Source organism: Triturus cristatus, chromosome 1_2 (assembly GCF_964204655.1).
Source record: "Triturus cristatus chromosome 1_2, aTriCri1.1, whole genome shotgun sequence".
Lineage (NCBI taxonomy): Eukaryota > Metazoa > Chordata > Amphibia > Caudata > Salamandridae > Triturus > Triturus cristatus.
Window position 1 is genome coordinate 575,041,894 of NC_140580.1, and position 27,714 is coordinate 575,069,607.

At 48.9% G+C, this 27,714-nt stretch overlaps 1 long non-coding RNA gene across 1 annotated transcript in view; it reads left to right on the top strand.

Annotated features, from left to right (window-relative positions):
• Positions 1-26,750, top strand: part of LOC146867654 (uncharacterized) — an 84,929-nt gene extending 58,179 nt beyond the window's left edge. Inside the window, exons 3-4 of the long non-coding RNA XR_014966118.1 lie at positions 25,971-26,073; positions 26,523-26,750. This is a non-coding gene — a long non-coding RNA (uncharacterized LOC146867654). The remainder of the gene's footprint in view (positions 1-25,970; positions 26,074-26,522) is intronic.
• The last annotated feature ends 964 nt before the right edge of the window (positions 26,751-27,714 follow it).

A 27,714-nucleotide genomic window follows, 5' to 3' on the forward strand; every position in this document is an offset into this window, starting at 1 on the left:
CGAGTTTCAGCCGGGCCAACAAGTCTGGGTCATGGCCCCGGTGAGACCCTGCGCTCTCCAAGATAAATGGACTGGGCCCTTCAAGGTGGTCGAGCGGAAGAGCCAGGTCACCTATCTCGTCGATGTGCAGTCCCCGCGGAACCCCCTCCGGGTTCTCCACGTGAACCGCCTCAAACCTCACTTTGTACGGACTGAATTGAGTTTACTCCTGGCCACCGACGATGGGGCCGAAGAAGACACCGAGCCCCTTCCAGACCCCCTGGGGGCGAAAGAGACCGAATGGTCCGTGGAGGGAGTGAGACTGTCAACCGCCCTCACAGCCCAACAGTCCGACGACTGCCGCCAGCTACTAGGGCAGTTCGCGGACCTCTTCTCCCTGACCCCTGGGGTCACCAACTGGTGTGTCCACGACGTGAACACCGGCGACAGCCCGCCAGTGAGACATCGGGCCTACCGGGTCCCTGATCGGGTCCGAACCTGCATCCAGACCGAGGTGGCGAAGATGCTAGACCTCGGGGTGATTGAACCCTCCGACAGCCCCTGGGCCAGCCCGGTAGTCCTGGTTCCGAAAGCGACTACCCCGGGTGTTGCCCCCGAGCTGAGGTTTTGCGTGGACTACCGAGGACTCAATGCGGTCACCCGAGCGGACGCTCACCCTATCCCCCGTGCCGACGAGCTCATTGACCGCCTTGGGGCCGCTCGCTACCTCAGCACCTTCGACCTGACTAGTGGATACTGGCAGATTGCCCTCACCGAGGGAGCCAAGGAGCGCTCCGCCTTCTCCACCCCGGATGGGCACTACCGCTTTAGGGTGATGCCGTTTGGAATGAAGAATGCCCCGGCCACCTTCCAGCGGCTGGTGAACAGGGTCCTGTCCGGACTAGAGGGGTTCAGCGCAGCATACCTCGACGACATAGCGGTCTTCAGCTCCCAATGGACCGAGCACCTCCAGCACCTCCGTCAAGTCCTGCTGGCTCTGCGCCGGGCCGGCCTCACCATCAAAGCCAGCAAATGTGAAATTGGGCACGGCTCCGTAACCTATCTGGGGCACCAGGTGGGAAGTGGGCAGGTCGCCCCCCTCCAGCCGAAGATCGACGCCATCTTGTCCTGGGAACCCCCCGCAACCCAAACGGAAGTCCGGGCCTTCCTGGGCCTCACCGGCTACTACCGAAGGTTTATTAAGAACTATGGCAGCATCGCAGGCCCCCTCACAGAACTAACCTCCAAAAAACACCCCAAGAAAGTACACTGGACTCCCTCCTGCCAGAAGGCGTTCGACACCCTAAAGGCCGCCATGTGCGCGGCTCCAGTGCTCAAAGCACCCGACTACGCCCAGGAGTTTGTGGTCCAGACGGACGCCTCGGAACACGGCATCGGGGCAGTCCTCTCCCAGGTCGACGACAAAGGCATAGATCGGCCCATAGCCTTCATCAGCCGAAGGTTGCTGCCCCAGGAACAGCGGTGGAGCACAATTGAAAGAGAGACCTTCGCAGTAGTCTGGGCCCTCAAAAAGCTACGGCCCTACCTGTTCGGAACGCACTTCCGAGTACAAACAGATCATCGCCCCTGCGGTGGTTGATGCAGATGCGAGGGGAAAACCCCAAGCTGCTACGCTGGTCCATCTCCCTCCAAGGGATGGATTTCACTGTGGAACATCGCCCCGGGACGGACCACGCCAACGCGGACGGCCTGTCCTGATTCTTCCGCTTCAGCGAGGAGAACCCCCAAGTGGATGGGTAGTTCTCCCCGCCTTTCAGCTGGGGGGGGCACGTGTGAGACCGTCCTCGTGGCGTGGGCCCTCCCGACCAGCAAGTTACCCTACAACCACGCCGAACCTCGTGGACACGGCATTCCGACTCCCGTGGGCCAACATCCCGAGGGCCGACCAGATCCCCAACACGCATGCCCGGCCGAGGGCGAACGAAACCCCCCCCCCCCAAACCAGACCGAGAGGCGCCGACCCTGTCACACCTCTGGTATCTCCCCCGAGGGAGGTTTCGATCGGCCACCAGGCCCCCGGTGAGCGGGCGCCTCGCCTGCTGGGTGTCTGGAGTCCCTCCCGGACCCACCTGAACAGATCAAAGGGCCGAGCAACAGGAAACCCCGTCACACCGCCCCCCAGGCACCAGACCCCTCTCCGCGAGGACTCCTGACTTCAAAGAGGAGGGGGAGTATAACAAGGGGTGCTGACGGGACGGGAGCAGAGAAGACCTGGACTGACGAGAGCCTGCTGACTTGGTCGCGGCTCGATCGCTCCCCGAACAGAAGAACGCTACCCGAACCCTGAACCACCTGAGCCCTGCGGACGCTGTCGCGGCTCCCCGAATACTGAACCATCTGAGCCCTGCTGACGCTGTCGCGGCTCCCCGAACTCTGAACCATCTGAGCCCTGCTGACGCTGTCGCGGCTCCCCGAATTCTGAACCATCTGAGCCCTGCTGACGCCGTCGCGGCTCACCGAATTCTGAACCATCTGAGCCCTGCTGACGCCGTCGCGGCTCCCTGAACTGCGACCCTCCGGTGCCTGCTGAGTGACTCGCGGCCCGCTCCTCCAAGAGAATCGGCAGAGATTGCCGAGAGAAGCAACATCCCCTCAGCTCGAGGATTGAGAGCTGTGCGCCGGATACCTCGCAGAAACACTGATTCAAAGACTGTCCCGCTACCCCTTTTCCCCGCATCACGAGATCGCTGCCGCTTGTGGCATTAATTCTGTACCTGCCTGCCGTATCATAAAGATCCTTGACAACCACCGATAAAAGCATATTATCTTGCAACGAATTACTGTGTGGCGTCTCTCTATCCAAAGAAGAGAGTAAGCGCAGCGTGTGCGATCCTAGGTACGAGACCCTTCCAGGAAGGGCCTTCCTGCTCTTGCTCGGCCTAACTCTGGGTAAGGTGGGCCTCCGGGTGGTCGGGAACGCATTCCGCAGCCTCCCCGGGGAACGCCTTCCAACAACGTTTAAAAAAAAAATGACCGGACAGTGGCTTCCACAAGTTCGTCCATCAACGGGAACCACACCTTGGTTCGGAGTCTGGACTTAGTTTTGACGATGCCTTGATGTCCGACGTGTGCCAGATGGACAACCTGGTCGGTTAGCGACGTCGGGATTACCAGCCGGTGTCCTCGTAGGAGGCACCCAGTGTCATCTTCAGTCAGCTCCTCTCTGACATGGTATAGGCTGTCCATTATCCGCTGTGCGTTGGCCGTCAGTCCTCTCCATTCTTCCTTGGCCTTGTGCCAGTTGCCACTCTGTAGAGCTGCTCTGGCTCGTTGTAAGCATTCGTCTTTGCTGGTGGCCTCACGGAGGCTCTCCATGGAAAGGGGAATCGGATAGGAGCGAGCAGTGACGCACCAGACATATTCTTCCGTGTCGGCCGCGTCCTCCCTTTCTCGGACCGTGGCAGCTCGGGGATGTCGAGATAAGTAGTCAGCCGGATTCCGAGAGCCGGGCTGATACTCCACCTTGCAGTTGTAATTTTGGAGCTGCAACATCCACTTCTCGATCCGAGGCGGAGGCTTAGTGGAGGTCCCCGAGAAGAGTGCTACTAGTGGCTTGTGGTCTGTTGCTACCACAAATGGTTTTCCATATATGTATAAGTGGAAATGGCGGCACCCCCAATGAATGGCTATAGCTTCTTTCTCAATTTGGGAGTATCGTTGCTCCGTCTCGGTGAGTGATTGACTAGCAAAAGCCACAGGAGCCCAGTCCTCCTCCTGGCTCCGTCTCTGCAACAGCACTGCCCCTAGGCCCATGGGGCCCGCATCCACTGCAACCAGCGTTAGTTTTCTGGGGTCAATGAATGCAAGTGTTGTGGCTTCGGACAGGGTCTCTTTGATTTTCTCGAACGCCTTAGCTTGGTCAGGGCCCCATTTCCAGGGGGTGGACTCCTTGGTGAGCTCTCTCAGTGGTAGGGTCAGGTTGGCAAGATCCCGGATGAACTTCCCACAGTAGTTCACCATACCGAGGAAGCTGCGGACCTCGGTGACATTGGTGGGGGCGACGGCATCCTTTATGTCTCTGACCGTTTCGGGGTCAGGGTTGACTCCGTCCCTGGAGAACGTGTACCCAAAGAACTGTAGCTTTGTTCGCAGGAACTCACATTTCTCCCTGTGTAGGGTAAGGCCTGCATCCTGCAGTCGTCTGAGCACCTGCGTGAGGCGAGTGTTGTGTTCGGGAATGGTTTTTGCGTGTACCATGATGTCGTCACTGACATTGATGACGCCAGGGATGTCAGCAATCAGTTCCTGTATGATGTTCTGGAACACTCCACTGCACTGGACACTCCAAAGCTCAGTCAGGTATATCTCCGGAGCCCCACATATGTCAAAAAGGTTGTGATGTTGTGAGACGCCTCATCTAGCACCAACTGATGGTATCCGGACCTCAGGTCTAATTTGGAAAACCAGCAGGCTCCGGCCATTTCCCCGATGAGGTCGTCTATCGTGAGGGTGATGTGGCGTTCTCTCTTGATGGCGACATTGGGAAGCCTCATATCAACACAAATCCTCACCGCGCCTGGCTGCTTGGGCTTTCGGGTGACGACGATTGGGGACACCCACGGAGTGGGGCCTGTCACTTTCTCGATTATACCAGCGGCCTCCAACTTCTTGAGCTCTTCCTCGACCAGGGGACGCAGGTGAAAGGCTATCCGCCGGTGCCGCAGGGCCACTGGTTGAACAGTGGGGTCAATGTGGAGGTGTATCTCCTTCCCTTTGAACCGTCCGATCCCTTGAAATACTTCGGAGAATTCAGTTATAAGATGTTGGACGGACTCCTGGTGGACCCCAAAGGCGAATGTCACTATTCCCAGGTCCTCGGCGGCTCTACACCCCAAGAGCATTCCTTGACCATCTTCGGTAACGTAGACGTTGGTGGTGATAGAATGGGTACCGTGCGATATGGACGTTCGGAATCGGCCTCGTATCTTTAGGGGTGTGTCTTGACCGTAAGCGAACACCGTGGTGGTCGAGGGGTGTAGAACTGGCATCGGATCCATGGCGCGGTGTAGGGTCGACGCCATGATGTTGATGGTTGCGCCAGTGTCGACCACAGCCTTGACGTCTTGAGACCCCACTTGGACACTGCACTGAGGTAAGCGTCGCGCCTTCCGGATCGTGGTGCCGATCATGTGGACTTTGTGCACCACCCGCTCTTCCTCTTCGTCGTCGTCCATATCACTGTGTCCTCTTTCTTCTTCGGGCAAAGCATTTACCACTTGGCGGGGTTTGCGGTATCTCTTGGATCTGCAGACTTTTTCGAAGTGGTTAAACCGTCCGCACCCTGAGCATCTCTTGCCCTTGGCGAGGCACTCCGCTGCTGGATTAGGCGAACCTCCGCAACATCCGCAGGTTTTGGGTTGCCCCGATGCGGATGTCCCGGGTCCCTTCTTAACCCACCTCGTCGTGGGTTTGGTCGTTGCAGCGTTCACTGGCTCGGCCTTCACAGGTACTTGCAGGGCTGCTTCCATGTGCGCTGCTCGCGCTTTCGACAATTCTTTGGTCTGCCCTAGGGTCAATATGTCCGCGAGGGACTTACCGGATTCTTCAAGTATCCGTTCCCGGAGCTTAGTAGAGGTACAGCCTTGAATTATCTGTCCCCTAATTTCTTCTGTTTCATCAGGGAAACCACATGTGGCGCTAGGTTTTTGAGCCTGACATGGTACATGTCTAGCGATTCTTCTGGGAGCTGGAGCGCTTGCCTGAATATAAACCTTTCGTAATCTTGATTGGCAATGGGTTAAAAATGTCCGTTGAGGGCGTTTATCAGTGTGTGGTGGCTCTTGGGTGTGGCTTCTTCGATAGTCTTAGTGATGTTATGGATGTCTTTGCCCCCCAAGTGCAACAGCATCGCTCTTTTCTGGTCCTTATGGACCTTGGTGGCCTCAAAGAATACGAGTAGGTGAGCCACCCAGTCCTTCCATTTGGGTGCCAGTGATGAGGGTGGTCCCTCGACAATGAACGGCTCTATGGGGGGTATCGTGGCCATATTCACCGCCTTGACTGATAGCGACGTCAGTTTACCCCTGGGGCGTGTGTTTTTTTTGTTGGTTTTGCCAATGCTTAGTGAATACACACCACTTGCTTGGCCTCTCAGCAATCAGTTTGGCCACTGCTAGCTGTGCACTTCTCCTTAGTGGCCAGGGCCTGTGCTTCCTGTATCTGTGTACTGGTGGGTATTGGGGCCACTCCCTCCTGCTGAGGTGCTCACTCCACCTGGACCTTGCTATGTGCCTCAATCGCGTTGCACGTCTCCATCTCCGCTTGACTTGCCAGTCCTGCTTTGCTTCCCGCGGGTACAGTGGCCTGATCCTCCATGTGCAGCCTGGAAATTGGGGCCTGCAGCACGTGGCCGGTAGGCCAGAGCCTCGCACATAGCTCGCGATGAGCAGGGGGAGGGGCAGCGCCACCGCGTCTCACCTCCAGGGCTCGCGCTGCTGAAGACGCGCCTCTCCCCTCGTCGCGCCGAGTTGGATGCGCACCAGGGGTCACACCGCCGTCGGGACGAGAGCGACCACACGCTGGGGCACGAGCGCTGTGAGCCGATGGCAGAGCTCGCGGCCGCCTCACCAGCGACCACCGACCAGCGAGGGTACGCCCACCCTCGTCACCAGTTGTTGTGTTGCCAGGGCAATGTCACGCCCGGCAACCGACTCACGGTGATGGATGTATCACGGGCCTTGGGGGAAATAAGACACGGGAGTCGGGTGGTGCGTTCTACTAGTCACGACGTCGTAGCCTCTACGAGCTTACGTACGTGCGCATCCTTCTTTTATTTAAGTGGGGTCACATGACTCCCACGTAGTGCGCCTGTTGCGTCACAGGCGCAACAAAACAGTGATCTCAACTTCACCTAAGCAATAGACTAGAACTCTGGAGATTCTTCTGATCCTTAAGAGGAGGCATGGCTAGCAATTTGGACTAAACTGTTTCTATAGAGCAAGATCTGAAAATGCCTGCTTGTGCTGGGTGCCCTTCAGCAAAGTCTGAAGTGGCTGGCACAAAATCAAAAGCAAAGGGGTTTCTGCCCGAGGAAATCCCAATGGTTGAGAAGCATTGTCTCAGACCTTTCCATCCATTCATTGTTGCTTGTGTCGGTGAATAGCCCTGACTTTGAGGAGTACGCCCAAACACTCACCATTTTTGCCAGCTGAGGTAGAGATGTGTCTGGGGTTACTTATGGAATGCTGCCAGAGGTGTCTACGATCTCCCTTTGATCTGTTCCATAGCAATCGTCAAATCCCTGAGAACTGAAAAGGGAATGCACCGATTTGGTGCGGGCCGCCCATCAAAACGGCGGTTCTTTTTAACCTGTATGAAACCTGGAACTGCAGTATGTAGCTTCAAACTTCAGGTCCTACTCACAATAACCCACAAGGGGAAATAGGCAAGTTTAGGGTATGTGAAGACATATTCTCACAATATTGTCTGCTGGACTTTAGGATTTCATATAGGGTGGATATTAACTCAGAAAAATACCCGTTTAGCCCTGAAGAGCAGCAGAGGAAGGTTTCCATGTAAGCGGTGAAAGGCTCTTCAAACGTCACCATGGAAAATGGTAGCTGTTGAGGTTTGACTAGTTCTGGGTGTAAATCCATCCCCTGAACCGAGTGAGGGAGTTCAGGTAGGGTCCCTCACCCCAAAAAAATATTTGGGAAAAAAGTGAGCCAATTTCGCATGCCCTATAACTTTTCACGGTCAAGGTCGTACTGGCATCTCGTTCATCGGGCAGAACCCGATGGGCTGGCCTGACAAGTCAGTGCGTGTGTCATTTTTTTTTTTTTACCGGTTTGTGGGCCTGTTTTATGGTCTGCTGGTTTACTGTTGTTTTTCCTGATATTAAAACGAACATTACCTGCAACAAGCTTAAATCCATGCAATCTTCCATGCCTTGCAAAGCACATATACAGCATGTCTTTACGAGGTAAAAACTGCACCAGTTTGCCAACATGGGCCACATTTTTAGCTATCTAATTCGCTAATGGCGGTCACTTATTTTAGTGGCCGGGCCTAATTTCTGTCCCAGTCAGAACATTCATGTATTTAGCATCTTTTTCCATTTCTGCAGTCCACTTACATAGGAGCATCCACTTGGAAGGGCGGAGAAGAAAAATAAGGGTAAACAGAATTCAAACTGTAAGCAAAGACCATATGGGTGGACAACTTGTAGTGTAGTTCCTATTTCCCTTATAGGCTCTGCGCATTGGAATAATATACACTATAGTTTTTGCATAGGACTAAGGTCAGTATGCCTCTATCGAGTATATTACACTGAATTACTTGTGTGTGCCAGCTAACTCAGAGGTCACTAGAAACTTCTCGAATAAACAAGAAGAGATTAGTTTCTGACAACCGCATAAACACGACAACTTTGATTCCCTTAGAAACGGAATGCGTCTCAAAATCGAGGAAACAACAGATAACAGTTTCACTCAGTCAATCATGCATGCTTAGTTTCTTCAGAGTTACACAGGAATAGATAGATGGGCGTTTCAATAAAAGGGATTTATTGAACAGTCTTGTTTCTCGTGTAAGAGATATGAACTGTTACAATCGCAAGACAGTATGCGAGATATAATACGCACAGCGTAAGCAGTAAGAAGAAATAATACTGCAATAGCATTGTCTTTTAGCTATGACATATTCATATATACATACATAAATAACACAGGCTAAAAAGTGAATACTCGTCTGGTGCTTCTAAATAGTTCTACCCCGGTGTACCTAACCTAAGTGTAGTACGAGGTAAGAGTAGGTGCTGTTTTCTATAGTATGGTATATACTAAGTTTGTATGCCAAGAGTCCCTCTAGGTTCTAGTCTGATCCATACCTTTAGAATGAGAGAGGTGGGAATCTCTTTCCGGGTCTCAAACTCTAACACCCCGCAAAGGGAGTCAGAACACTGGAAGCTGGATTCTCTGCGAGCAGGGATGACAGCGTCTGGTCAGTGCGTCAGGCTGGGATATGGTCTCTTCCGAACTTGCCGTGGCAAACCGTGCCGTCAAGTTGTGCCGAGCCGTGCCGTGGTTTGCCATGGTAAGAGAAGGTATATTTATACCTGGAAGGTGCTTAGGAATGCTACCATTGACGTAAAGTCGGGAAGAGGAAGACGTCATGGATGAACCCCTAAGGAATAGTAGTTCATGCATAATAGATGTGTTCTTGGAGAAATAAATAATCCTATCTAGGGAAAGTCCCGATGGCTTACGGGTCTGGTTTCTAAGAATTCGTTGTGACGTGGGATGGAAGGATGTAGGTGACCATGCCTGTATTTGGATAGCATGGCTAATGCCTAAATAAGGGCAATGCGAATTGTGCCTATATAAGGACATGATTCAGGGGAACCTATGTAGGGGCATCTAAATCGAAACACAACAAACTCTTAGGGGCTCATAGTCATGGCTCAGTCTACAGAGGGCCTATGGATTCTGACCACAGACAGGTGGCTCTACTCAAGGGGAATCCGAAAACCACTTCATCAACGTGCAATGATTCCAAAAGGCCAAGAGCCAATACAAATGGCAATGCCCGACTACAATATATTACCTAACTTGCAGGGTCAGCGCTCTGTCATCGTGTTAATGTGGTATAAAAAAAATCTGAATCAATACAGATGATGGGAGACCTTCAAAAGAGTCACGTAATAACAGCTACTGAAGCAAGTTCTTTCTGGCACCAAGGAGACACTGGCAACCAAAGATTTTAGAAAAATACATTGAAATCAGCCAAAGTCACATGACTAACATTGAAACCACTCTTTGCCCTAAAATATATGCGTATCCTTTTAAGCACAAAAACGGTCTTAAAACATCAGCATCTTATTTGTTATCAGGTGTGTGTGGGGGGGCGTGTGTGAGTGTGAGTGTGTGTGTGTGTGTGTATATATATATATCAGAAACAAAGTTACTCGTGAGCAAGGAGCCCTAGCTCCGAAACATGTAGTGTTTTGTGTCTAAGCCTAAAATAAATACCAACTTGCAAAAATTGAGTCCACGGCCTGCTGCTTGGTTTATGAGGAGACAACATTGTTTGATGTGAAGGGAACCGCCATCCCACCGTGGAACGCCCTGATTTGTGGACGGGGTAAGGCGATGGCGCTTTTGCGGTTGAATATATATGTATGTATATATATACACATATGTATGTAGGTATAGGTATGGTTATATATATATATATATATACGCACACACCCCAACAGATTCTTTGTTGAAAGATAACATGCTACTATTATAAGCCAAGGAGGCTTGTAATATGTCAACCAAGGCATTTTACCATTATGCCAAGTATAGGGTCCATGTTTCAATGAAAGATCCTGCAGCAGATCCCGAGTCAGCCCCTGATTTGGATGTTGTTACAGCGAGCGCGATTCTCCAGAGCTTAAATCGTTTCTTGGAAGACGATGATTTACTCCTTTAGCGTGATCACCACGTGTACAAGGAGTTTCTGCTTCATGGATGTGATATCTGCTCAGTCCTTCTGAAGCAAAATCCGTCTCCAAACTCCTGGACATCTTTATACACTTCTTTACCCAGCTCCACCAGCAGTGCAATAAAGTCTTCCTTTAGGCCTAGGAACATTTGCTCCACAAAGTCCCTCGCCACTGCTGACTAGTCTACCAGAACTGCACAGTAACTTTAAAATATAAGAATATGGCAACTTGAACATGCTTTAAAGGCAGTTCAAAATGCCACTTTAGTATCACAATCACCTCTTTTGTAAAGGGCTGAAGTTTAGCAAATGAGGTGCAAATGCACTGAACTCCCCGCCAGAGGCCACCATATCTCAAACTTCAAGCACAAGAGTAAAATTTAATGCAGGATCAGTGAGTCACTGTACATGGAGGACAATCAGCTCCTGTGAATCTATGAAATACACCAACACTGCAGAATTGTAGTTACATGTAATTTATTCCTTCTCAAGCATAGGCTCTTTCATAGACTTGAATCCAAATAGCAAGTCAATGTTATCTTTTATAATAATAATAATTAAAAAAAAATGTAAATATACTCACCCAACCATAACAAGTTTCAAAAACAGCTTCTTCCAATGTAGTCTCGCCAGCTACGTTCCTTTTCAGGCAACAGTGTTAGGTAAACATATGGCAATTCTTCCATGTAGCAGCACTGCAGATGACACAAATGGGCTCTCCTGCAAAGCTGCAGTAGAGACCATGGTCCTCGTGAAACATGCCATGCATCTTCCTCCAAGAGGGCAACTGGCCTTCATGCGACTGTGCTTCATACTGGCTAAACTCTCATTTAAGGATTCTTTTGGATGGTGGAAGTCCTTTTGCCTGGGTGACTAAAGGACATAAAGAGCTGGGCAAACAGCCAAATGCCCTTGGCTCAGTAAATAGAGAATTTCTGTCAATGTCAAGCATTTAAACAGCAAAAGGCTCGCTATGATGCAGAAGGAAGCGTTGGAAAGAAAATACACAATATGAATGGTTTGCAGAGATAAAAGTCTGATGGGACATCACCAAGAAATATGATTTTCGAGAAATATCCTTTATCGTTGTTGAAGCTCATGAAGGAGACCGAACTGTAAATGTGTTTCTTTCTCCTAACCAGCTATCAGAAGTTCTAAGCTAGAAGAAGTGCTGTCTTTTGTGCTAGGAAATCCACACCTAACCAATGGATGAGCTCGGCAGATGCTTCCTCCAATGAGGCAGAACAGTGTTTAGCTCCCAAAACACTGCATGCAAGCGTATGGGTGGAATCACAACTGTTTTGCATTGCCCCATGATTTTGACCTGCTAGAAGTACCTTTGAGGTCCACTGACAATGAGATATTTAAAGAACCCATCAAAGAGGACGCTATTCAAGAGGATGATGATGATGGTACCAAATACAATGATCATTGAACACACAAAAGGGGATGGGAGGATTCTTTGCAATTTGTCTAACCACTGGCAATCACTGTAGGTAGCATTCCAACCTATTGTTCTTTTGCCCACCATGCCACCTCAGCTTGGTCCTGCCGCAATAAGAACCATCCAGCCCGAACTGTTAGGCAAGCTAATCCCTCTCTGCGCCATCGGAACCGGGCTACACCAGAAAGACAGAGCTCTAATCAGTGCGAAAACCAGTCTTGGGTTGCTTGCATTCCAGTTCAGAGAACATCTAGTTTGGCAGTTCGGGATAGACTTCGTATTGGAGAAAGACCAAGACTGATTTGCACATGGCTGGGTTTAATCTGAGGAGGCACCGTGGGCAAAAGAACGATAGCTTGGATGCGATCTAGAGTGATTGTCAATGGTTAGACAAATAGCAAGCATTCCTTCCATCAGCTTTGGTGTGTTTGACCAACTACAACGGTGTCGTAAAGGATACATCCCTTACCTTCGGTAACTCCTTATCTGGTAGAGACATGATCTTGCCGCATATTCCTTACCTTTGAATTTCCCAGGCGTCAGGCTAGAACCAGGAAGATTTTTCTTCGAGCACAACCTTTGCACGCAGGTAGGTGGCATTGGTTGGCTCAAAGTGACATCATTGGCATCGTCTCCGCCGGTGTGACATCCGCGTCACCTATATAGGCGTACTGACAGCTACTTTTCACGACTTTTCACACCAGGAACACAGAGCCATGAATTGTATGGACATTGGTGTGTTTCCGAACAACTAGGGCCCCAAAAGGGAACAGCCCTGACCCTAAGAACCTGTCCGCAGTGCAAGGAAGATGAGTGGGTTGGTAAGGAATCTGCAGCTAGATCATGTCTCTACCAGATAAGGCGTTACCGAAGGTTAGTAACTTGTCCATCTGATAGAGACATCTAACCAGCAGATTCCTTACTGCAGACAAGTTACACCAGGAAGTCCTGCAGGACAGAGAAACCAAAAAGGCTGTCCCCGCGCACTTGACTGTGCAGACAGTAATGCTTAGTGAATGTGTGCAGTGACGTCCATTTTGCTGCATGACAAATGTCGAGGCCTGGGACACCATGTTGCAACAGCCATGGTAGCAGTCTTAGCTCTGGTAGAATGAGCCCTTAAGCCTTCAGGAGGGTGCTTTTTGGCCAGAGCGTAGCAGATTTTGATGCAATTGATAAACCATGGAAACACCGTCCTTTTCTGCACCACCGACCCTTCTTCGCACAAACATACCCCACGAAGAGTTGGTAATCCAACAGGAACTCTTTTGTGCAGTCAAGAAACAACAACAACGCTCTTTTTGGGTCCAGTTTGTGGAGCCGCTCCTCTTCTTTAGAGAGATGCAGAGGAGGGTAGAAAGTGGGCAGAGTGACAGATTGCCCAACATGGAATGGTGTAACCGCTTTTGCTAAGAAAGAGGTCCTAGTGCGAAGCAACAACTTGTCAGGAAAGATGGTCAGGTAAGTAGGCTTAGATGCTACAGCCTGCAATTCGCTCACCCTCCTGACATGTTATTGCCACTAAAAAGCCTGTTTTGCTAGTAAGCAGCTGGAGGGGGCAGTTGTGCAAGGGTTTGAACAGAGCATATGTCAGGAAGGTGAGAACCAAATTAAGGTCACAATGAGGCATGATGAAAGGGGCTGGTGGAAACCTATGTACAAACCCCTTGAGAAATCTGTTTACAATACGGCATTTAAACACAGAAGGTTGGTCTGGAAGCCTCAAAAATCCAGACAGGGCCGAAAGGGACCCTTTGAGAGTGCCCAGAGCACAGCTTTACTGGGCAAGGGTCATAATAAAGAGCAAGATCTGAGAGAGGTAAGCAGAAAGAGGTTCAATTGATCTTTCCGCACAATGTTTTACAAATTTGTTCCACCGGCAGGCATACACAGTCTTGGTGGAGGGCCAACAAAATAACATTGCAAACTTGGGAGGAAGGTCGAATGCTATCTACTGCTGTCGCTCAATATCCACACAAGAAGGAGTAGATTTGACAGGTTTGGGTGGAGGAACCTTCCCTGTTGCTGCGAAAGAAGATCACCCCGAAGGGGCTGCCTGATCGGAGGATCAATGCTTAATTGGAGAAGCTAGGAATACCAGACTGCATGCCCAGTCTAGTCCTTAAGAATGACTTGGGCCCGGTCGCTCATGATCTTCTTGAGCCCTCTGGGCAGGAGTGGTATGGGCGGAATGGCGGAAAGAAGACCTGAACTTCACTCGAGACGAAAAGAGTCTCCTAGCAAGAGCCACCTTGGAAACTCCAACGTGCAAAACTGCTGACATTGCGCATTCTCGGCAGAGGCGAACAGATCTCACCAATGCTCTCCCCACTGCTCAAAAATGTTGCACCACATCCGGATGGAGACGACATTCATGAACCAATAGGCATCGACAGCTGAGTTTATCCGCCCTGATGTTCAGAGAACCTGCCAGATGTTGAATCACCAGGGATATACCCAGCCATGTCCAGAGACGCAGGGCCTTTTGCCAAAGGGTCCATGACCCCACCCAGCTCTGTTTGTTGCAGTACCACACGGAGGTGGATTTGTCCGTGAACAATTGAATCAGTTTTCGCTTTATTGAAGGAAGAAAGGCTTTCAATGTCAAACGACATTTGGCTTGGAGCTTCAGCAAGTTGATGTGGAGTCCAGATTCCGCTGCGCAGACCAGAGTCCTCTGATCTAAACCTTTCACAGATGGCCGCCCCATCCCAGGAGTGACGCATCCGTCACGACTGTCTGATCTGATTGGGAAAGGGAGAGGGGTCTGCCTCTGACCCAACTGCGGTTTGTCAGACTCCACTGCAGGTTCTGTGCAGTTTCCTCCGGGATCTGAATCATGTCTGAGAGATTCTCCTGATGGTGTGCCCAGTGAAACTTCATGTCCCACTGCAGAGCCCGCATATGGCATCTGGCATGAGTCACAAGCAGAATGCAGGAGGCCATCAGTCCCAGCAGCCTCAGAGTTGTTCTCACTGAAATCCAGGATAGAGGCTGAAACATGGGTATCATAGCCTGAATATCCTGTACTCGCCATTTGGGAGGATAAGCCCAAAACTGCACTGTGTTCAGAATAGCTCAGATGAAACGGAGTGTCTGAGAGGGAGTCAGGTGTGACTTTGGCATGTTGATAGTGAACCCCAGCGAATGCAGGAGGCTCACCGTAGTCTGGATGTGGGTGACGACAGCCTGGGGTGAGCCCGCTTTCAGCAGCCAGTCGTTGAGATGGGGGAATACTGGCACTCTTGATCTGCGCAGATGGGCTGCGACCACCGCCATCATCTTGGTGAACATCTGAGGGATGCTGGTATGACCAAATGGGAGCACTGCGAACTGAAAGTGCTTGTGGCCTGTCGTAAACCACAGATAGCGCTGATGGGCAGGCAGGATTGGAATGTGATAAGCTTCCTGCAGGTCCAATGCTACCATCCAGTCTCCTGGGTCTAGGGCAGACAAGACCTGAGCCAGAATGAGTATCTTAAGTTATTCCTTTTTGAGGAAGTAGTTGAGGGCTTGGAGATCCAGGGTAGGATCACATTCGAGCTATAAAAAGCACGCTGGCGCGACCGCACTGCGCGAGATACGAGGTGTTTAGTCTCGAACTGTGTACGCGTTGGTGGGCTGCACTGCATACTGCACTTTACAATTGTTTTTAAACTGTTTTAAGGTCTTTTTATATATTTACCTGTTTCTTGACAAATCCCTCTTTTAATTTAGTCACTGCACTGTTCTTTACTGACTTGCGGTCCCCGTCTGTAAGAGCAGGCCGCCGTGTTTTTGGGTCAGCGGTCTAGCTTAACACATCCGGGCTACAAAAAGCACGCTGGCGCATCGGCACAGCAGGCACACCACCGACGTGCCGCTGGCATGCCAAAGGCAAACCCATCTGCGCCCGGAGCGCACCCAGCACCAGAAACCCTGGCCGTTTTGTGTCCCAGTTCTTCACTAAAAACCAGTTACTGGCACTTAGAAGAGGTGAGTGCTGGTCGCCCGAGTTCTGCAATATGGAGGGGACGTCGAGGAGTTTAAGTGTTCTGGCTGTGATTTTCGGTTTATCACGGTACTTGATACTAACACTGCCGAGGTCGATGGTGTTCATCTTGGGTGATTTTAATTATCAGCTGGAACTAAATAACAACTCTGACACCAGTAGGTTACTCGACAATTTAGCAGGCTATTTCTTGTCTCAAATAGTGTCCGGACCTACTCATTCTGCTGGTCATACACTTGACGGTATATTTACTAACAATATTGATGTCACGTTGATTAAAACTTCTCCTCTTCCTTGGACTGACCATAGGGCGATATATTTCAATACTAAGATCGCCCAACTAAACACTCCCGTCGTAAATAAATCTGCCAGTTTAAAAATCAGACGATGGAACAAAGTACAAGGGTCAGAATTGGAGCAGGACCTAAACATTTGTCCCCCCCTTACGGGTCGTGCAGCGGGCGCACCGTGGGTGCGCCAAAGGCAAGCCTGTCTGTGCCCATCAGCGCCCGGAGCGTGCCCAGCGCCAGAAAACCTGGCCGTTTTGTGACCCAGTTCTTCACTAAAAAACAGTTACTGGCGCTTAGAAGAGGTGAGTGCTGTTCGCCTAAGGGCTGCAATAAGGGGGGGGGGACGTCGAGGAGTTTAAGTGTTCTGGCTGTGATTTTCGGTTTATCACGGTACTTGATACCAACACCGCCGAGGTCGAAGGTGTTAAGACAGTGGCGGGTGCAAGGGAAGATGAGGCGGTAGTTTTGGCGATCCCTACTAGAGGTACAGATAACCAAACTGGCAGTCTTAACCACCCAAGCTGTAAAGTGGGGACGACATTTGATCAGCCACTTCAATATGATGACCAGCTTAATTTTGCGGCCTCAATAAACCATGTATCCTTTTCCTGCTTCTTTTTATTGAAGCTTCTTCGGAAGATATTTCCCTTAATTCCTCAAGAACTAAGGAAAACAGTGGTAGTGGTCCTTATTCTCTCGAGGTTAGATTATTGCAATGCACTTTTTATAGGCATTGACAAGGGGCAGAGGGCAAAATTACAATCAATACAAAATGCTGGGGCTCGTTTAATATTAAACATTCCTAAAGGCCATTCTACCTCTGCTGCCATCAGGTCACTTCATTGGCCCGAGATTCAGCAACAGATGGATTTCAAAGCCCTATGCCTGGTCCACAAAGCATTATATGGCGGAGGGGCAGCTGATTTCCGGAAATTTTTCTCTTGGTATACTCCAATGAGAAACGTCAGATCCCCAAACACGGGTCTCATTTGCACCGCTAAAATTCGCAGAGTCAGATGGGGAGGTAGGAGCCTATCATATTGTGCAACCAAGCTGTGGAACCAGCTGCCTAGCACCATGAGACTACTATCGAATAGACAGCTCTTTAGGAAATTGCTAAAAACTTGGCTGTTCCCCACGATCTAAGGTCCGGTATAGCTGTTGCAGACCCTCTATCTCACCTCTCAGCGCCAAGACGCCTCGGCATTCGAGTGCTTTAAAAAACTCTATCCTATCCTATCCTAGGACGAACACTTGTTTCCTTTTTTGGGACCAGAAAGCAGCGGGAATACCAACCAGAGCCTACTTCAGGTGCCGGAACCCTCTCTTTGGCTCCCTCTGCCCCCAGTCATAACTTCCTCCTGAAGCAAAGTCAGGTGATCTTCCGTCAGCCGGTCATAAGTTGGAGGCACGGAAGGAGAGGTAGTCATGAAAGGGAGGAGTAGTCCCTTAGTCTATCTGAAGAACCCATCTGTCTACATGATGTTTTGCCAGTGGTGGAAGAGATGGCTGATCCCGCCACCAAATGGTCGCCCATGTCGTTGAAGGGCCGGACTAGGAGGGTTTTCAGGACGAGGGGGCGGGGGACTGACCCGACCTCTGGCAGCCCAACCCATTGCGTTGGAATGAGCCACTGCCGCGCAGACATTCCTGAACTTGTGCAGCCTTGTGGCTGTGGTATGGCTGGCACGGCTGAAAGACTCTTCCATAGCCATGAAAGAGGGGAAAGCAGACGGGGATGTGCGGACACCGAGAGGCCCAAGAACTTGGCTGTAGCCCACGAGTCCTTAAAGTGCTCTAGGGACATGTCTGCTTTGAAGAGATGGGTGCCATCAAAGGGCATGTCCATGAGAGAAGCCTGGACATACCCAGAAAAGCCAGAAGTTCTCAGACAGGTGTGGTGTCGAACAGTCACCTTTAATGACATCGCTCTGCCCAGCGAGTCGGTCGCGTCAAGCTCACAATGAATGGTGAGCTTTGCCACTCTCCCATCTGATATAGCTTATGAAAGGATCGCCCGGGCCTCCTCCGGGGCCTGTGGCAGCACTTGTGCAACGTTTTCCAGAGGGAGTGGAAATAACTGTCTAATAGGCATGCGGTGTTTACCGACCGCAATGCGAGGCTGGCGGAAGAAAAGATTTACTTACCCCAACTATCCAGCCTCTTTGATTCCCTGTCAGGGGGTGCGGAAGGGAACGTGCCTTGTGAGGTAAAGGATTTGACCATCAAGCCCTCGGGGTAGGGTGGTTGGTGAGGAAATGTGGGTCGCCCGGTGCAGGGTGATGGCGGCAGGAATGCCTGTACTGGGCTTGAACCAGGTTCCCAGATGGACCTCAGCCAAGGACTCATTGAATGGCAGAAGGGTTTCCAAGGAGGAGACACACGGCTGCAAGACCTCCGTCAAGAAGTTTGTCTTTACTGCCACCAAAGTAAGCTGGAGGTCCAAGACCTCAGCTGCCCTTCTCACCACCATAGCATATGAAGCTCCCTTCTCCGTAGTTACAGGAGGGGGAGAAAGCAGGGCAGAATCTGGAGAGCTATCCAGTCCACTGGCCTCACGCAGTTCCTCATACCAGCCCATTCCATGTTCAGGCTCGTCATGTAAAGGGTCTAGCGACCCCTCCCTATCTTCCTCCATTCTAAGCCCTTCAAAACAAGGCTGAGGAACTGACCTAGGACCACAGGGTGCAGTCGACGCCGGAATCAGTGTCGGTAGATGTCGATCTGGCTCATCGGGGATGAGAATGGGGCTGGCGCCGCCAGTGGTATCATGCGCCGCGCAGGTTACAGTGGTACGACCGTCGGTCTATATCCACGGGGTGGGGGAGTGAGGGGGGTCATCGGTACTAGAGCCTCCGGCACGGAACCCGATGGAGCCCCCTGAGCCTGCGGGGCCGAAGGCATGCCAACAGGGTCAGGCCACCCAAATATGAGGCACAAAGCATCATAGAATTCTTTGTGCCGGATGGGGGTTGCTTCGGCTCCCAGGAAGGCGGGGAAGCGCGGAGCCAACCCAGGCACAGGTTCAGCCAAATGAGGCCTAGAATGCCACGACTTCTCCGTCCCTTCAGCCGATCGACGGGGATGAGGCAAAGCACGCTTCGACTTCTTGTGCTTTTTATGCTTCTTACCTGACCGACTCGAAGACTTCGAGTTGGAGAACGATGACTTAGGGCTCCCAGATAGGTGCCCAGACCTTCCTCTCGACCGGGACAGAGAACGAGACCTCCTGAGCGAATGACAAAGTGGTAAGCGCTGGGCCGCAAGGGATCCCTTCCTGAAAGCTTTCGGAGCCATGGCCTGGCAGTCGGAGCACAACTTCGAATTGTGGTTGCGCTCCAGGCACCAAAGGAACACCAGGTGTGGATCCATTACCGATATGGTACAGTGACAGGTGCCACACGGTTTGAATTCAGAAACCTTCTTTGACATTCTACACACCAAAAAATCATCGACAAAAGGCTGAAAAAGGCCTGTCAAAAAGTGACAGAGGGTAGCTCTCTTCACTGACCTGTGCTAACTGGCGCACAAAGAAAAGAACTCATGTCAGCGCGCATAGGTGGAGTCTAAATAGGTGGCGTAGACGTCACAATGCCAGAGACATCGCCAATGACGCCACATGGAACAGGCCGATGCCACCTACCAGCACGCAAGGGTTTTGCGCAATGAAAATTCTTCTGGATCCAGTACAACGCCTGGGAAATTGAAAGGTAAGGAATCTGTGGCTAGATGTCTTTCAGATCCATCTTTTGTCCAGATGTACTAATGAACAAGATTTTAAGCTTCGGTAATTATCTTTCTGGTGGACACTAACGAGATTATGTCAGGGTCATGCGGCTCTGCGTGGACTCAGTTGTGTCCTGGAAATGATGTCAGAGCCACATATAGGTGCCTTCTTTCTGGACTGTGTCCCTCCCGTCGGACACAGAGTGTACTAACTGATCAGATAAGATGGTGTGCAGATCTCTAAACAGATCTTTTTTATGGATGACAAAGAGACTATCCTACAGAACGAGGAGGTGGGAGGACAGTGATAAATCTGCAGTTAGTAAGTTATTCTAATGAATTCTTTCAACCACCAATTCCTCACCTTATGAATGGATAACAAAGCAGTGTGGAATGGCACAACCAGAAAATCCTACAGCACTAAATGGCTAAAGTGCCATTCCTGCCATACTTACCAAGGTAATAGTGCTTCCAGAGTGTATGGATTGAAGATCTGTGATGATACCCAGCTCATCCTCTCCTTCACGAAGAACCCCGAAAACACCAGACGCAGCTTCCAAGAAGGAATTAAAGACGCAGCAGCCTGGATGAGCAGCAGCTGCCTAAAACTGAACTTGGAGAAGACAGAGGTCCTTGTCCTTGGACCCTTCCCCAGCACCTCCTGGGACAGCTCCTGGTGGCCCCCCACCCTTGGAAAACCACCCACTCCAATGGACCATGCCTGGAATATCTGCATCATACTCGACTTCTCCCTCACCATGACCCGCCAGATCAATGCCGTCGCCTCCACCTGTTTCAACTTCCTCCACATCCTCTGAAAAACTTTCAAGTGGATCCCACCCGAAGCCAGAAAAACCGTCACTCATGCTCTCATCACCAGTAGACTGGACTACGGTAACACCCTCTACACAGGAATCAACAAATCCCTGCTACGGAAACTCCAGACCATCCAGCTTGTTCACATATCACAATGCATTCATGTTGTCCATCATCTGGGCAGATCGACTTCAATGGTAGGGCAGCTAGGCATTCGGGTCCGACCAATCACTTACAGTTCGAGCAAGGTGATGTGTAAAACATGCTTATTCAGAGAACAGAGCCCTCTGATCAAGATTGTCTCAGGGCAAAAGGGCCTCCCACATGACGTTCTCCTCAACCCACCACCATGGAAGATCTGTGGTGGTGTACAGTGAGATCTAGTTGGTGCATGTTACAAATGGCCCTATGTTAAAATCATTGTCTATGGAGGTGCCACTAGAGAACTCTAATATGCATGGATGATCAGCAGTATGCAGGAGGCCAGCTGACCCAGCAGGTGGAGGGAACTTTATGACTGGAATGAGCCCACTTCTGAAACATTGGATTCATATCCTGAATATCCCAAATCCTCAAGGGAGAAGGGAAGGCTCTGAGGCTTGTATCCAGTACTGCCCCTAGGAACAGGAGGCACTTAGAGGGCTCTAGGTATGACGATGCTAAATGAAAAGCCCAAGTCGAACAGCAGAGATGGTGTGTTGTATAGGTGGACAGACATCATGTGCCACGGGCATGCCTTGTGCAGCCATCTGTCCAGATATAAGGAAGCGAGAACCCCACATGCACAGATGTGCCACAATCGCAGCCATCACCTTGGTGCCCTGTGGCCAATGTCAACCCGAATAGGAAGATCGTGAAACAGTGGGTGGAGCCTAGCACAAATTACAGATACCTCCTGTACGACTGCAGGATCGGTATGTGGAAATTGCATCCTGTAACATGAGGAACACCAACCAGACTTCCAGTTCCACATACAAAAGCACCTGAGCTACAGATAGCATCCTTAATTTTTCTTTGTGAAAGAAGGAATTCAGGACCTTGAGATCCAGGGTCGGAGCAGACGACCGATCCTTCTTGGGAACAAGGAGTCCCAAGTGTAACATCCCTGCCCAATTTCCTGTCCGGAGACTATTTCCACTGCCCAATTCTCTAGTTGTGCTGTGACCTCCTGCTGAAGAATGTAAGTGTGGCCTTTGGATTGGGAAGAATGAACTGGTGCAACAGGAGCAGTTTCTGTTAAAAGGGAAGGGTATATGCCCTATCTACAAGTTGCAAGACCCACTGGTCGAAAGTAATGGCCTGACAGTCCTGCAGCTGGAAATACACCACCTCAAGTCATCTGTGTTCCTTTGAGGGAAAAATAACGTATGTTTCCAGGTGCTGTCAACGAGGAGGACTGTTGAGCAGAAATGTTATGCCTCTGGATTTGCATTGGTCTCTGTACTGCCATAGAAATTGATTTAGCTGCCAGGTGGCCTAGGAAGGTTGGTGTTGACTGAATGACAGCCTCTTATATTAACTGTGAAACTTGCAGCACTCCCTGCAGAAGTCTCAGGAGGGGAATGCCAACACCAAGGACCAAGTCATACTCCTCTTGTTTCTTTTTTTAACCTTTCCAGTGGCAAGTTTGCTTTCTCACAAAACAAAGAGCTACATCAAAGGGCAGATCAAGTAAATTTGCACAAAAGACCATTAAGCGGAGCCAAGGGTGGAGTCTGATTGAAATGGAAGAACTCATGGCTATGGCCATCGAATCCACGGTGTCCCGACTCACTCGCAGATCTGCTTTGTGGTATTCTATCCATTGCTGACTACCTCAATTGGTGAGAGAAGGAAGCTCCCGCTAGCAGTTTCCACCCTGAGCTACAGTCAGTTCCCTATGGTACTAGGCTGCACCAGAGGGAACCAAGGCACTATGAAAGAGTGCCAACATGGTCTGTGTGTGCCAAATAGTCTGTGTGTAAGTGATGACTTGTGCCAGATTGTTTAGGAAACTCCAGATACACTGGAGAACGTGCTGTGGTCAGAATCAGCCCTAGAGCCAAAATAAGCTCTTCTGACAGAGTGATGTCCACAATTTCTTCCTCTGAAGAAGGAGGATCCACTTGAGGCAGGGAGCGGAAAACAGAGATATACACCTGGAGAGGGAATGATGTCTGGGTGTGGAGTCCTACCTTTGCCAGAGCCACTTCTCATGCTTCTTGACCTTTCACGGAAGGATACAATTGTGTATTGGATTGGAATCTTAAGACGCAAAGAGCACTTCCCACTTCCTTATGGCCTTGGTGTGTATGAGACTGCACTGTTTGCACAACTTGGAGTTGTCCGTGGGCCATATGCACCACAAACACCCCTTGAGGGGATCTGAAATGGACAAATAACTGTGGCAGAAATGATGGGGCTCAAATCCTGACTTTTTAGCAGGCAACATCCTGCCTTGCACTGCATAAGTAGAATTTTAGGAACTTTTTATGAAAAATGTACCACAGAGAGCTGCTCTGCATACATGTTGAAGAGTGTGGGAGAAAAAAAATAGAACTGCTCTCAGGGAACCATCTGGGTCTTTATGGCTCCAGTGACGCCACGTCAGGGTACTATCCATCGTCAAGACTGAGCCGATGCCACCCACCAGCGCAAAGTAATTATTGCAAAATGTCTGGGTCCAATTGTAGTGCTAAGGGGCACTCATATGGTTTGACACCACGTGTTGACCTTTGACTACCATCATCAGAGAGGGTGGAATGTACTTTTGGTCTCGAAGTGCAGTGGTGCTCAAATGTGCATTATGTTGTACATTGAGAGATGAAGTATGTGATGCCACAGCCAGTGGTGCACAAATGTGCATTGTGTTGTACATTGGGAAGTAATCTGAAGTTCTTACTATTGGCTTTGAGCCTCCTCATGTCATTCTGAATTCTGACTCTGCCTTGCTTGAGCTTTTTTTGTGCGCAAAGGCAGGCCCCCAGGCTGCTCAAGTTGTTTGGGTTATTCACGTTCAAGGTTGCTTAATTTTTGTGTGAGGAGATTTTTTAATGTACCCTCAAAGACTTTCGTAAGCTTTTGTTAAGATAAAGGCTAGAACATCTGAGAATGTAGAGGGAACGTGGGAACTCCTTTTGCCATGGAATGCTTGCATGGAAGATGGCCAATTCCAGTAAGTTTCCTTGGCGCAGAAGGAAAGACTCTCAAACCTTCTAATGTGTTTTGAGTCTATAAAGCGGAGGGTTGACTTAGAAATTGGGATTGTTTGAGCCTGAACGATGGACGCATCTTCAGTGCAGGCATCTGGTTGCGGAGTCTCCTGGCCTCAGCTACAAGTCCCCCAGTCTGGAGTGGGTCAGAATGAAGATTGCACCCGGTGAAGAGTTTGATTTTTTATTATTGCCATAGTGATGCGTGGCCAGTGGCTACAATCATCTGAGGTGTTTTCTTTGTGATGTGTGAGTGAGTCAGAGTGCACATCCAAAGTAATCATTTGATGTATTTAGTGTATATATATATCTTTTTGATGTCTTGCACGACGTCCATTATTATCTGCATGTGCAATTTATTATTATTATTCATGTATTTAACAGTTACAGTTGCCAAGTGTGTTATTATTGCTTATATATGTAAATATATACACATTTGAATGTTGTTCATTTGACATCTGGGAAAGCCTATTCTGTTAAAGAGCAGTGCATAAATAAAACCCCAAGCCTTATTATAAAAAGATAGTCTTTGACGTGTTTAATTTTGTAAAGTAAAATCCCTTTCAAGGTGTTGTGTTTTATGTATCTTGCTTCGTTGTGTTTGAGCCACTGTGTGGGAGTGGTATTTTGGGAGGGCGAAGCAAGACATTTTGGCGTCGCTTGAAGAATTCAAAAAAATTAACAGGGGAAAGAAAAAGGCTTTCTAAAATGTCCATGTTTTTAGTTGCAGATTCCCAGATGTCAACGGAGTTGTTTGGAAGGGAAGTTGCCTCTAATGGATCTTGAACAGTTAAGGGCAAGCACACATTTGAATTTTTAGAATCGTTTTCTCTTAAAGAAGGAAAACAACTTGGTATTTCAGAGAGAAAAAGTGGTGTGATTTTGAATGCATTGCTCAGCATCTATCAACAATGTGGGCAGTTAGAAAAAGAACGCACAGGGAGTTAGTTAAAGTCAAGGAAAATTCAGCAATTTTAACATGTGAAAATAAATCACTGAAAAGAGAGTTGGAACTCTATCAAGCACTGTTTATTTTGCCAGGCTGTTTAGATAGCCATTGATTCATTTGTAAAAAATGTGGATGCAGAGAAGCTGCAGGTTAATTTACGATGCTCACAGGAGGTTTTAATTAATTCTTTTGAGGACGTTCCTCAGCCAGAAATGAATGGTATTGTGTGTGAACTACAATCTTCTGAAGTAATGTTAACTGGAGAAAATGAAGCATAGTTGCATGCACGCAGCTTTGATTGTAGCGTGCAGGGAGTTAAACCAGCCTGTTAGAACTAGCGATCCTTGGTTGCAGGTACAAATCAGACTGGTCAGTGAATGATAAACCTTGGTTTACATGGGGAGACGTTATGAAAAATGCAATTTTAAAACAAGAGTCTGAATGGGAAGACGAGCAACTATGTGCTTTTGAATCTGCAAAAGAAATTACGCAATGTGTTTCAGACGTGTGGCTAATACAGAAAGGAGACACTGAGTTATATGTGACAGTTAAGGGGCAGTGTGCCACTTTAGGTATGTGAGAAAGACAAGGAAAGAAGAGGGTGCTCAGACTTTAGGACTGAAACATTTTCAAATGCTGGATAATGTTTTGCTTCCTTTGAAAACCAGTTCTTTTGACTTGCACTGTGACAGACTGTGTGTGTGTTTGTGCTCTGATAGAAACAGGGCAGACACAGTTGCTTTTGAGTTGTGCTGTGACAGACAGGGCAGATACAAGTGCTTTTGTGTTTTTGTACGCTGACAGACAGTGGGCAGATGACAATAAGGCATAATGGGATTTTGAGTTTTGAACTTTCTCTAATGCAATGGCTGATGAATTCCCCTATACAGAACAGGTAATGCACAAGAAGCAAATGTGATCAAATGGTACATACAGACAGAAACTGCAGTTTTGCCTGAACAGTTAGTGCAGGTCCCAATAGAAAGTCCAGGGGTTGTGTTTGAGGTGCCTGAGACACAGGATTCCCCAGTGAAGTGGAACAGGTAAATGTGGCAAATTTTACTGCAAAGAACTGTGTATCATGTAGATGCTCATTGTGCTATACAATCACTAAACAGACCCTTTAACTCCCTCACAGATGAAAAGGCTAAAATCTTGGCGACAGAGGTGGTGACAACCGATTCTGATTTGGTGGGCATGACTAAGTGAGAGCACCTAGGAGGAAAAGAAACTGCTAACAGGTGGGCAGAGAATGAAGTGATGCCTATCCCCCTAGACTTACTTAGAACTGTAATTCCTATTTGTCAGTATGCACAGCGCAGACCAGTCTCACAGATTGTGAAGGGTCATTTGGAGAAAGGAAAATTACCAGAGCAGATAGGGCAGATGGATTGCCTTGGGTTCATGCCAAATGAGCAGGGGTGCATTTATTCAGCAGTGTGTGGAGAGATGGTCGGGAAAGGGACTGCTCCGCCCTTCTTACTGAGAAAGGGAAAGGAGAGTTTGACTCCAATACCAAGAATTCAGAGGCCATAGTGTGGGTAGAGTTCTCAGATAATTCCCCAGAGCCAGCAGAGAACCGTGTAGACAGGAATGACAATATTGTGCCATCAGACCCAAAACAGAAAAAGAATGTGCACTTTTTGAAAAATATTTTTTGCAAGAAGAGTGATGCTTGTTTCTTTTCCAGATCATACTGCGATGTGTTGGTGTACCTGATGTCCCTGTCCTGCATATGGGTGCCTTTGTCTGAGTGGGCCTGTGAGGGTGTGTGCACCAACCCTGAAGTGATCACCAGACAGCGCAGACTGACATCGCTGCTGACATCCTTTGGCTAAATACTGTTTATAGATACCGTGAACTGATAATGTTGAAAGTGAGAAAAAACGTTAAAAGATATAATTTCAAAGCAAGAAGGCTGTGGGTCTTACACACAGAAGTACATTTTTCCGGAAATGCTGTTCAGTTTGGAGAAAAAAAAAAGATTGTGAAATTAAAGTTATAGAAGATGCTGTTCAGTTTAAAGATGATGATGTTGAAGTTCCTTTATTTTTAAGCAAAATATATAAGTTTGGCTGCTTTAATAGTAGAAGTTCAAGAATTAGCCATTCATAACACCTGGAGTATTGATGAGTTAACATGTTTGATTCTATTTGTGCATTCATTTTGTGTATTCATCATACATTTATACTTGAAGCGGAGTTATCAGATATGCACGAGCTATTTTAAATGAAGTATTATGTTACATGCTCTTATAATGTCACTGTTTTAACGTGTCATTTTATATTGGTGCTTTGACTTAAGAATCTCATTTTTTGATATATGTATGTTATGATAGTCAAAGGTCATGGAGTGGAATGTAGTGCTAGAGGCACCTTTATGGTTTGACACCACGTGATGACCTTTGACTACCATCATTTTAATTGACCTTTTGTGTTTTACTTTACCCTAGCCTGAATGAACGTTCTGCAAATGTCTTTTTCCCTTGAAGGTTTCTTTCATGTAATGTTGCAGTCTTAAGGTAGTAGCTATCGCAGAGTAGAATAGCCTTGCCCAAAACAGAAAGTGTGGGATGTGCATTTGAAAGCATATGAGAGAGAGAGAGAGAGAGAGAGAGAGAGAGAGAGAGAGAGAGAGAGAGAGAGAGAGTATGAGAGAGAGAGAGAGAGAGAGAGAGAGTATGAGAGAGAGAGAGAGAGAGAGAGAGAGTATGAGAGAGAGAGAGAGAGAGAGAGAGAGAGAGAGAGAGAGAGAGAGAGAGAGAGAGAGAGAGAGAGAGAGAGAGAGAGAGATGTGGAATGTACTCTTTGGTCTCTAAGTGCAGTGTTATGAGCAGTAGTGCTCAAATGTGCATTTTTTTAAACCAATTTTTATTGGCATTT